General features: G+C 45.2%; 1 pseudogene; it reads right to left on the reverse strand.

Moving 5' to 3' along the window:
- Positions 1-559: 559 nt before the first annotated feature.
- Positions 560-5,181, reverse strand: LOC105549267 (annotated as a pseudogene).
- Between the last annotated feature and the right edge of the window lie 4,097 nt (positions 5,182-9,278).

Genomic DNA, 9,278 nt, shown 5'->3' on the forward strand with positions numbered 1-9,278 from the left:
AGACTCTGTCTCTACTATTATATATATAAAATACATGTCTTATATTTATTAGTTGAGTGTGGAGGCTCACACCTATATTCTCAGCTACTCAGAAGGCTGAGGTAGGAGGATTGTTTGAGTCCAGTAGTTTGAGACCAGCCTGGACAACACTGCAAGACTTCCTCTCTACAAAAAATTGAAAAATTAGCCAGGTGTGGTGGCACATGCTTGTAGGTCCAAGTATTTGGGAGGCCGAGGTGGGAGGATCACTTGAGCCCAGGAGGCAGATGTTGCAGTGAGCTGAGATCATGCCACTGCATTCCAACCTGGGTGAGCCAGTGAGACCCTGTCTCAAAAAAAGAAAAACGCCTGAGCTTGGCTCTAGATTGGAGCTATAGGGAAAAATAAAATTGAGAGCTATGAATGTTTCCTGCCTTAGAAGAATACTTAAGTATCAGGCTAGTTCATAGCAAGCATCAGAGCTGGGAACTAACCCAGTCTAACTAGCTTCAATCAATGAGAATTGGGAAACAAAACAGCCACATTCCCATTCATACCTGAATAATTCTCAAGACACATGTGCGGTGTCTGGTTTATTCAAAGTGGCTGTCAGAGACAAGACCATAGAGCAGGAACCAAATAGTTGGGAGCTGTGGGGCTAAACAGGGCAGGGATGACCAAGTATCAGAAGGTAAAAGGAGTCAGCTGAGCCACCAGAGCAGCGTTAGGGCCAGGCTGAGCAGGAGAGGCCAGGCTGCCCAGGGCCCAGCCCCACTCATGGCTGCAGCATAGAACCTCACCACCTTCTCACTGAGGTTGCCCTGGGCCGGGTCAAACCATATCCAGATGCAGCGGCCGCTCCCTTGGTTGTAGTTGCTGACCGTGTAGGAGTGACTCCAGATTTCACTGCACAGAGCAGGAAATAGAAATGGAAAGGTAGTCAGGCAGCTGCCACCTGGCACTTGTTAGACCCTGAAGGGAAGAGGAAAGACCTTTAGCCACTGGGCCCAAAAGCGTCTCTGATTCTGCCAGCCCTACAAACCCAAAATGTCACAAACCTGTTCCACACCCACGCACCTTCACTTCCAAATCCCTCCTTTCCTGCCCCACCCCAGCCCTTACCTGAGTCCCCAGTTCCAGCCTTTGTGCCAGTTGCTCTTGCAGGTGTAGGAGGTGTGACAGTCTTCCCACCATTGCTCACAGTTCTCTTTGCACAGGGGCACATTCAGTACCTGCTCTTTGAGCCAGCTCTGATCCACCTGGGAGATTTTGGTAGAAAAGAAGGTCTCAGGCTCAAGAATCCCAGCAACCCAGCCCTGAATAGAACTGGAGCTGGGATCGCAGCCTGCAGAGATGCCTGGAAAATTCAGCTCCTCTGCTAGCTCTTGGGTGCCAGGAAGCCATGAGTACCTGCTGGATCCAGGGCCCCAAGTTTGGGGGGCACTCATAAAGGCAGGTGTCCTGGATGAAGTGCCATTTGCAGGCAGGTACCACCTCTCCACAGTGGTTCCAGTTGAATCCACATAGATGGGAAATATTCTTATGGGCTTCCTCGGTGGTGCTAGTGAAGCCCAGGCATTCTTCCTCCAGATACTACACTGGATGCGGGAAGACACAGGACTAAGTCCACAGTCAGCACAGCCAGAATATTCCACACGCAGCCTCTCCCCTTTCAATCCTCAATCCCCAACCCAGTGGAAGTCATCCAGGAAGGTCCTTGCTGTTGGTAAACTCGTTGTGGGAGAGGTTTGTCAGAGACTCAGGGAGCCCAGAAGACAGCTCCTGTCTGGAGGTGCAGTCATTACAAAATTCATTAATTCAACTTTTATGGAGATCCTACATACTCTCACCCAGGCACTTTTCTAGAAACTGGGGTTACAAAAATGAGCACCTCAACGGATTACTGCTTTTGAAAACAATTAGGGGAGAAGGATGGGGACTTGCAGTGTTATAGCGTGATCAGATTAGGCCTCATTGATGTCAATGAAAAGAGTCAAGCTCTGTAAAATGTTTGAAGAGATTTATTCTGAGCCAAATATGAGTAACCATGGCCCATGACACAGCCCTCAGGAGGTCTTGAGAACATGTGCCCAAGGTGGTCTGGGGTGCAGCTTGGTTTCATACATTTTAGGGAGGCATGAGACATCAATCAAATGCATTTAAGAAATACATCGGCTGGGCGCAGTGGTTCACGCCCAGCACTTTGGGAGGCCAAGGCAGGCTGATATTGAGGTCAGGAGTTCGAGACCAGCCTGGCCAACATAGTGAAACCCTGTCTCTACTAAAAATACAAAAAATTAGCTGGGCGTAGTGGCAGGCGCCTGTAATCCTAGCTACTCGGGAGGCTGAGGTAGGAGAATCGCTTGAACCCAGGAGGCAGAGGTTGCTGCGAGCCGAGATCATACCACCACACTCCAGCACGGGCAGCAGAGGGAGACTCCATATAAAAATAAATAAATAGGCTGGGCGCGGTGGCTCAAGCCTGTAATCCCAGCACTTTGGGAGGCCGAGACGGGCGGGTCACAAGGTCAGGAGATCGAGACCATCCTAGCTAACACGGTGAAACCCCATCTCTACTAAAAATAAATAAATAAATAAAAATAAAAATAAATAAATAAATAAATCATTGGTTTGGTCCAGGAAGGTGGGACAATTCAAAGTGGGGTGGCAGAGTTTTCAGGCTCTAGGTAAATTTAAACATTTTATGGTTGACTGTTGGTTGAGTTTGTCTAAAGACCTGGGATTGATAGAAAAGAAACGTTCAGGTTGAGAAAAAAAGATTGTGGAGACCAAGGTTCTTTTGAAGTCTTACAGTAGTTGCCATTAGAGACAATAGATGACAAGTGTTTCCTATTCACATCTGTAAAAGGTGCTACACTTTTAATTAATCTCTTTACAATTGGAAGGGCCTGGAAGAAAAAGATGTAGTTATGTTAACAGAGATTCTTTACACATGAAAATTTTCCCCCATAAAGGACAGTTGCAGGGCCATTTCAAGACATGGCAAAGAAACATGTTTTGAGGTAAAAATATTAAAATATTTTGCTTTTCTTCCTTGTCTCATCATGTTATTCCAGAGTCAGGTTGGAAAGTAAGTCATGATATATAGGGTTAAATAAAACCCATCTGATGAGAATTTATGATTTGTAGGGCATGACTCCCCAGACCCCATAGATAGGAATTTTGGCAAGTTAAAAAAAATCATTGGGTTTAGTCCTCACTGAGGTGATAATGATTTGGAGGTGAGAAAGTAAGTTAAATTGTAACCCCAGAAGAGTTCTAAATTACATAAATACTCAATACATACTTACTGAACAAATGAAATCCCACAGCCTAGAATTTGGTATAAAGTTTGAGAAAAGAAAAATAGCTCAGAGCAGTCTCATGATGTGAGACATGCCCAATTTATCAGGCCCAGAAAGGCATGAGTAAGGAACTTCAGTCACATCCTCCCCACCCATGCCCAGAGACAATTGTTTCAAGGTGTTTTGTCCCTGACTACCTGCCTCATCCATTATCTGTTCCTGGAATTTGTGATATAAAAACAATGTATAGCCAATCAATTGCTTATGTTATCTTATTTTAAATTATTGATAAACAACTTAGGAACTATTCCATTTCCTTAAAAACTCACTTGTAACTGCTGTGAATCAAAGTGTATATTCAGGGCAATTTGAATCTATACTCCTTTGTGGCTATCCTCAAGCTTTCTGGACCTCATTACTTAAGGCTGACAAGCTAAATATTAAAATGTGCACTTAAAAAAAATATAAAAGCCCAGGCACAGTGGTTCACACCTATAATCTCAGTACTTTGGAGGCCAAGGCAGGAGGATCACTTGAGTGCAGGAGTTTGAGGTCAACTGGGACAACATAGTGAGACCTCATGTCTAAAAAGAGATAAAAATAAAAAAAAGAAAAAATAAAAGAATAAGTTAAAGTCAGAGCTGCTTGAGGTATATGGGTTATTTACCTCTTGTTAGTCTGCACTTGGCAGCTGCAGGCTCACTGATTCAAAACAAGTGCAAGCAGGGCGGTGACTGCTATCTGCTAATGGAGTCAAAATGAATATTTATATATTGAAATACATATTACAAATTACTTTTCCTCTCTTTCTTCTTTAGTTATATATGAATATTGATTTTTAAAATAACTGTTTAGCTAAGTTCAGGATATTAAAGGGGTTGTAGCCAAATAATTGTTTTAGGGACACCTCATGTCCAATGGGGTTGAGAGACACAGCCCAAAGGTTTGCTAGATGCATTGAAAGGACACAAAGATAGATGTGTACCCACCCCCCCCCCCGGAAAACCCTTTTGTTCTGCTCTCTAATCTTTGCACATACCAGAGATTTCGTAAGTTCTGTGAGTACCTGTTTTTCTGTACGTACCAGAGATTTTGTTTTGCACATACCAGAGATTTTGTAAGTTCTGAGGCAAGGTCACAAGACGTGTTTAAGTAAGATAAACTCTTGCTGCCATAAACCTGCTCTCCCGCCTCAAAGGTTGAACCGAAATATCAGAAATGGCGGGAACCAATCATAGTTAGCCAAATCGCCTTGTTCAAACACTAGCCAATCATATATCTGATTTGTATAATAACTCTATGCCCACTTTTCTTAGACTATATAACACTGCTCGGAGCTCAGTGGGGGAGCTCTCCTGCCCGTCTCATTTCGTGAGCGAGGGAGAGTTCCAGGTTCGAACCTGTAATAAAGATCCTTGCTGCTTAGCTTTGACTCTGGACTCTGGTGGTCTTCTTCGGGGAATAAACGGTCTGGGCATAACAGCATGAACCAAGATGCTTCAGGCGAGGTGTGGTGGCTCACATTTGTAATCCCAGCACTTTGGGAGGCCAAGGTGGGAGGATCCCTTGAGCCCAGGAGTTGGAGACCAGCCTGGGCAACATAGCAAGACCTCTCTCAAAGAAAAAAAAAATGCTTCACACCCAGCCTCATAACTGAGAGACTCTCCCTTCTTGAGCTGTTTAGGGCTGGCAGAAAAGAAGCCACTATGCACAGTATGCAGTTTCTTCCCTCGGATCTTTGGAGGAGTCATTCCCAGTCTAAATCCCTAAATCAAGCAACCCCAGGATGGGTCTCTCCAACTTCATTTCCCAGGCTCTCCTCTGGGCCTGCTTCCTTATTTGTGTAATGCGGAAACTCAACAACCAAGAGGGTGAGCTGTTGACATTGTACCGACATTTGACGCATAGTATCTGTGAAATAAGTAGCCACACATATTATTGCAAACTGAAGGGCTCCTCTGGTGGGTCTGTCAGAGGTGTTTCAACCAAAGCAATTCCATCTTGAATAGGGTCTCGGTAAAATGAGGCTGAGACCTACTGGGCTGCATTCCTAGGAGGTGTGGCATTCCAAGTGACAGGATGAGCTAGGAGGTGAGCACAAGATAACAGGTCACAAAGACCTTGCTCATAAAACAGCATGTGGTAAAGAAGCCAGCCCAAACCCACCAAAACCAAGATGGCGACCAAAGTGACCTCTCGTTGTCCTCATCACTCATTATATGCTAATTATAACGTATTAGCATGCTAAAAGACACTCCACCAGTGCTGTGATTACAGAAGCCACAGCAACATCAGGAAGTTACCTAAATGGTCTAAAAAGGAGAGGAACCCTCAGTTACGGGAATTGGCCACTGCTTCCTTTGAAAGCTCATTAATCATCCACTCCTTGTTTAGCATATAATCAAGAAGTAACAACAAGCATCCTTAGTGGAGCAGCTCAAGTCACTGCCCTGCCTATGGAGTAGCCATTCTGTATTCCTTTACCTTCTTAATAAGCTTGCTTTCACTTTACTCTATGGACTCACCCCGAATTCTTTCTTGTGTGAGATCCAAGAACCTTCTCTTGGGGTCCGGATCTGGATCGCTTTCTGGTAACATCTTCCTGTCGAACCCTAAGGAGACACCCAACCCAAAGGAAATAGACTACAGCACCAATGGTCTATCTTTGGGTAAGTGGCGGGGTACCCAGGTAAAGGATGGTATTGGGTTAGAGGCTCAACTTAGGGGAGTTAAAGTCTCTCCTAAGACAGAGTGGGTTAAAGGCCCCTCTTAATAGAAGGCAAAGACACTTGACTGAACTTGGGTTTGAGGCCCAACTCAGGAGTATTAGAGTCCCTTCTAAGATTTAGGGGGTTAAAAGCCCCTCTCAGAGTAAAGTTCCTCTTGGCTAAGAATGGATTTAGCACCATGGGATATTAATTACTATTCTCTTTGGATTAATCTACCTTTCACTCTTTGCTGATGACTGTGGGTGACAGAATTGTGCATGTACAGGATCTTGGGACACGAGAGCTTTTTGATCCCCAAACGGGGACACTTAAGAGCTGAGGCAACTCCTGGAAAAGATCCCTTCTTAACCAACGAGCGGTTGCCTGAACTTTTGATTCAGTGTCGCTGGGATAGGTGGGTCTTTCTCTGGCCTCCCTGAGCTCTTCACTTTCCCCACCCAACCACAGGAAAGTTTTGGTTAATGAGAAAAAAGACTTCTGAAGCTAGCCTTAAGCTGTAGCGAATCTGGGTGTGCTTTGTGTGTCTTTCTATATTGTTCTGCCATAAAGAGGGGTACCTTAGGATAGAATGCAGGCCTACTGTTACCGGGGGTCCTTGCTCCTAGAGCTCCCAAGATGGCGGCAAGCCTCTTGTTCTCTCACCTGGGGTTCTTGGCCTCACTGATTCCAAGGAACGGAATCTTGGGCCATGCAGTGAGTGTTATAACTCTATTATTGGCCGTGGGTCGCAGAAGAGAACTGTGGAACCCAGCAACTAGTGTTCAGCTCGATCAGGACGAACCCAGGCACTTAACTATGTAGGAACAATGGCAAGCCTTTAGCCCAATCCAGAGTGGCAATGGGTGCCTCACTGGATCAGGAGCACAGTGCACACCCTGCCAGATCTGGAGGGGTGGAAGTCAGCAGTGGGTCTGCGACGGCGGCAAACAGCAGTGATGGACGGCAAGTGAAAGCTCAGCTCAAGCTGTAACAAACATGTACCAGAAGAGTGTGCAGTTGCAAGATTTAATAGAGTGAAAACAGAGCTCCCATACAAAGGGAGGGGACCCAAAGAGGGTAGCCGTTGCCAGCTCAAATACCTGGTTTTATATCCTGATTATTGTCCCTCCCACGGTGCTCTCTCCTGTTTTTGCCTAATTAACATTTTAGTGAGCTCTCTTTACTACCTGATTGGTTGGGTGTAAGCTAAATTGCAAGCCCCATGTTTAAAGGTGGATGCGGTCACCTTCCCAGCTAGGCTTAGGGATTCTTAGTAGGCCTAGGAAATCGAGCTAGTCCTGTCTCTCACTACAACACCTGTAAGCCCGCTGTTCAAAATGGCCGAGTAAACTGATCAGTTATAAACTTTGCTGAAGGTCCCTGAAAAGCTTGATGAAATTTGTCTTTCGTCTTGTTTTATGTCCTTGGGAGCTTCACCTTGTAACCATGTGGCGATACTTTCTCTTGGTTTCTACCATCCAGCAGACAGGAGTTTGGAGTCCACGCCATTGTTAGTCCTAAAAATTATCTTGATTAGATAAAAGCCTTTGCAAGCTCAAAGTTGGCGACTCTGTCTCCTTCTGGGAAGAGCAATGGAGACTGCCCAGAGCTGTAGCTCAGTAGCAAAGACTTTGTCTTTTCACAATGGCAGCCCAGGCTCAGGGTTCAATTCCCAACTTAGGGAATGAGTCCTTTCTAGTTTGATATCTGTCAAACATCTGTTGATTTTCTTTCCCTCCACAAACTGTCGTGAATTTTTTTTCTCTGAGTACCTGGGAGTTTGTCTTTGGTAAAGTTCAGAAGCCAGAAATATTGGTAGTTTGGCATGGCTGAAGTCGGGTAATAAGAGATATTAAAGGATTTTTATTTTTAAGAGCGCTATGGTTAAAAGAGTCAGCTTAATTAAAATAGGATATTCAAACTCTAACAGCGTGGGACTCTGTTATGCCCCAACCGTTTATTCCCTGAAGAAGACCACCAGAGTCCACAGTCAAAGCTAAGCAGCAAGGATCTTTATTAAAGGTTCGAACCCGGAACTCTCCCTCGCTCGTGAAACGAGACGGGCAGGAGAGCTCCCCCACTGAGCTCCGAACAATGTTATATAATCTAAGAAAAGTGGGCATAGAGTTATTATACAAATCAGATATATGATTGGCTAGTGTTTGAACAAGGCGATTTGGCTAACTATGATTGGTTCCCGCCATTTCTGATATTTCGGTTCAACCTTTGAGGCGGGAGAGCAGGTTTATGGCAGCAAGAGTTTATCTTACTTAAACACGTCTTGTGACCTTGCCTCAGAACTTACAAAATCTCTGGTACGTGCAGAAAAACAGGTACTCACAGAACTTACGAAATCTCTGGTATGTGCAAAGATTAGAGAGCAGAACAAAGGGTGTAGCGGGGGGGACGGGTACACATCTATCTTTGTGTCCTTTCAACTCCACAGGAAAAACAGGAGGTGCCAGAGACATCATTTTGGAAAAAAAAAAAAAACACCCTGTTTTCCTCTTGGAACCCCAGGAATTGAAAGTTGACGAATTCCTCTCACAATGTAAGGCTCTGTTCTGTTTTGCATTGCAGTATCCGATGTTTTTGACTTTTGGTGGTATCAGAAACTACATCGTATTATGAGAGAGCTTTGGTGTGTAATAACTAGGTAGGAAATATACTTTAAGGAATGGCCAATGGAAATTATGGGTGAATACTTAGCTCTTTGCACATTTAGATTAGAGAAGCATGCTCTTGGCCACTTCAAAGGTATGGAAATAGCCTCTTATCTCCCACTGAGAGATAAGACTTCCAGGAAAGATGGGCTGATTTCCCCTTTTTGGCGGGGCGGGGGGAGTTGATCCAGGATCTGGTATAAAATGGGACCCTTATTTTGGGGGATCTGTCTTGCCTTCCAGTTTGCCTGCTTGTTAGGCTGTAGAAACTGCATGCTTTCCTGACCTTGTTACCCCAAGGGCTCCACCCTAAAGTCAGTAATGCAGTTAAGAAACTTGCAAATGATGGCCTGTTGTGGTGGCTCGCGCCTGTAATCCCAGCACTTTGGGAGGCCAAGGCAGGCGGATCACGAGGTCAGGAGATCAAGACCATCCTGGCTAACACGGTGAAACCCCGTCTCCACTAAAAATACAAAAAATTAGCCAGACATGGTGGCAGGAGGCCTGTATTCCCAGCTACCCGGCAGGCTGAGGCAAGAGAATGGTGTGAACCCGGGAGGCGGAGCTTGCAGTGAGCCGAGATCACGCCATCTCACTCCAGCCAGGGCGACAGAGCAATACTC

The sequence above is a fragment of the Mandrillus leucophaeus genome, unplaced genomic scaffold (assembly GCF_000951045.1).
Source record: "Mandrillus leucophaeus isolate KB7577 unplaced genomic scaffold, Mleu.le_1.0 Scaffold432, whole genome shotgun sequence".
NCBI lineage: Eukaryota > Metazoa > Chordata > Mammalia > Primates > Cercopithecidae > Mandrillus > Mandrillus leucophaeus.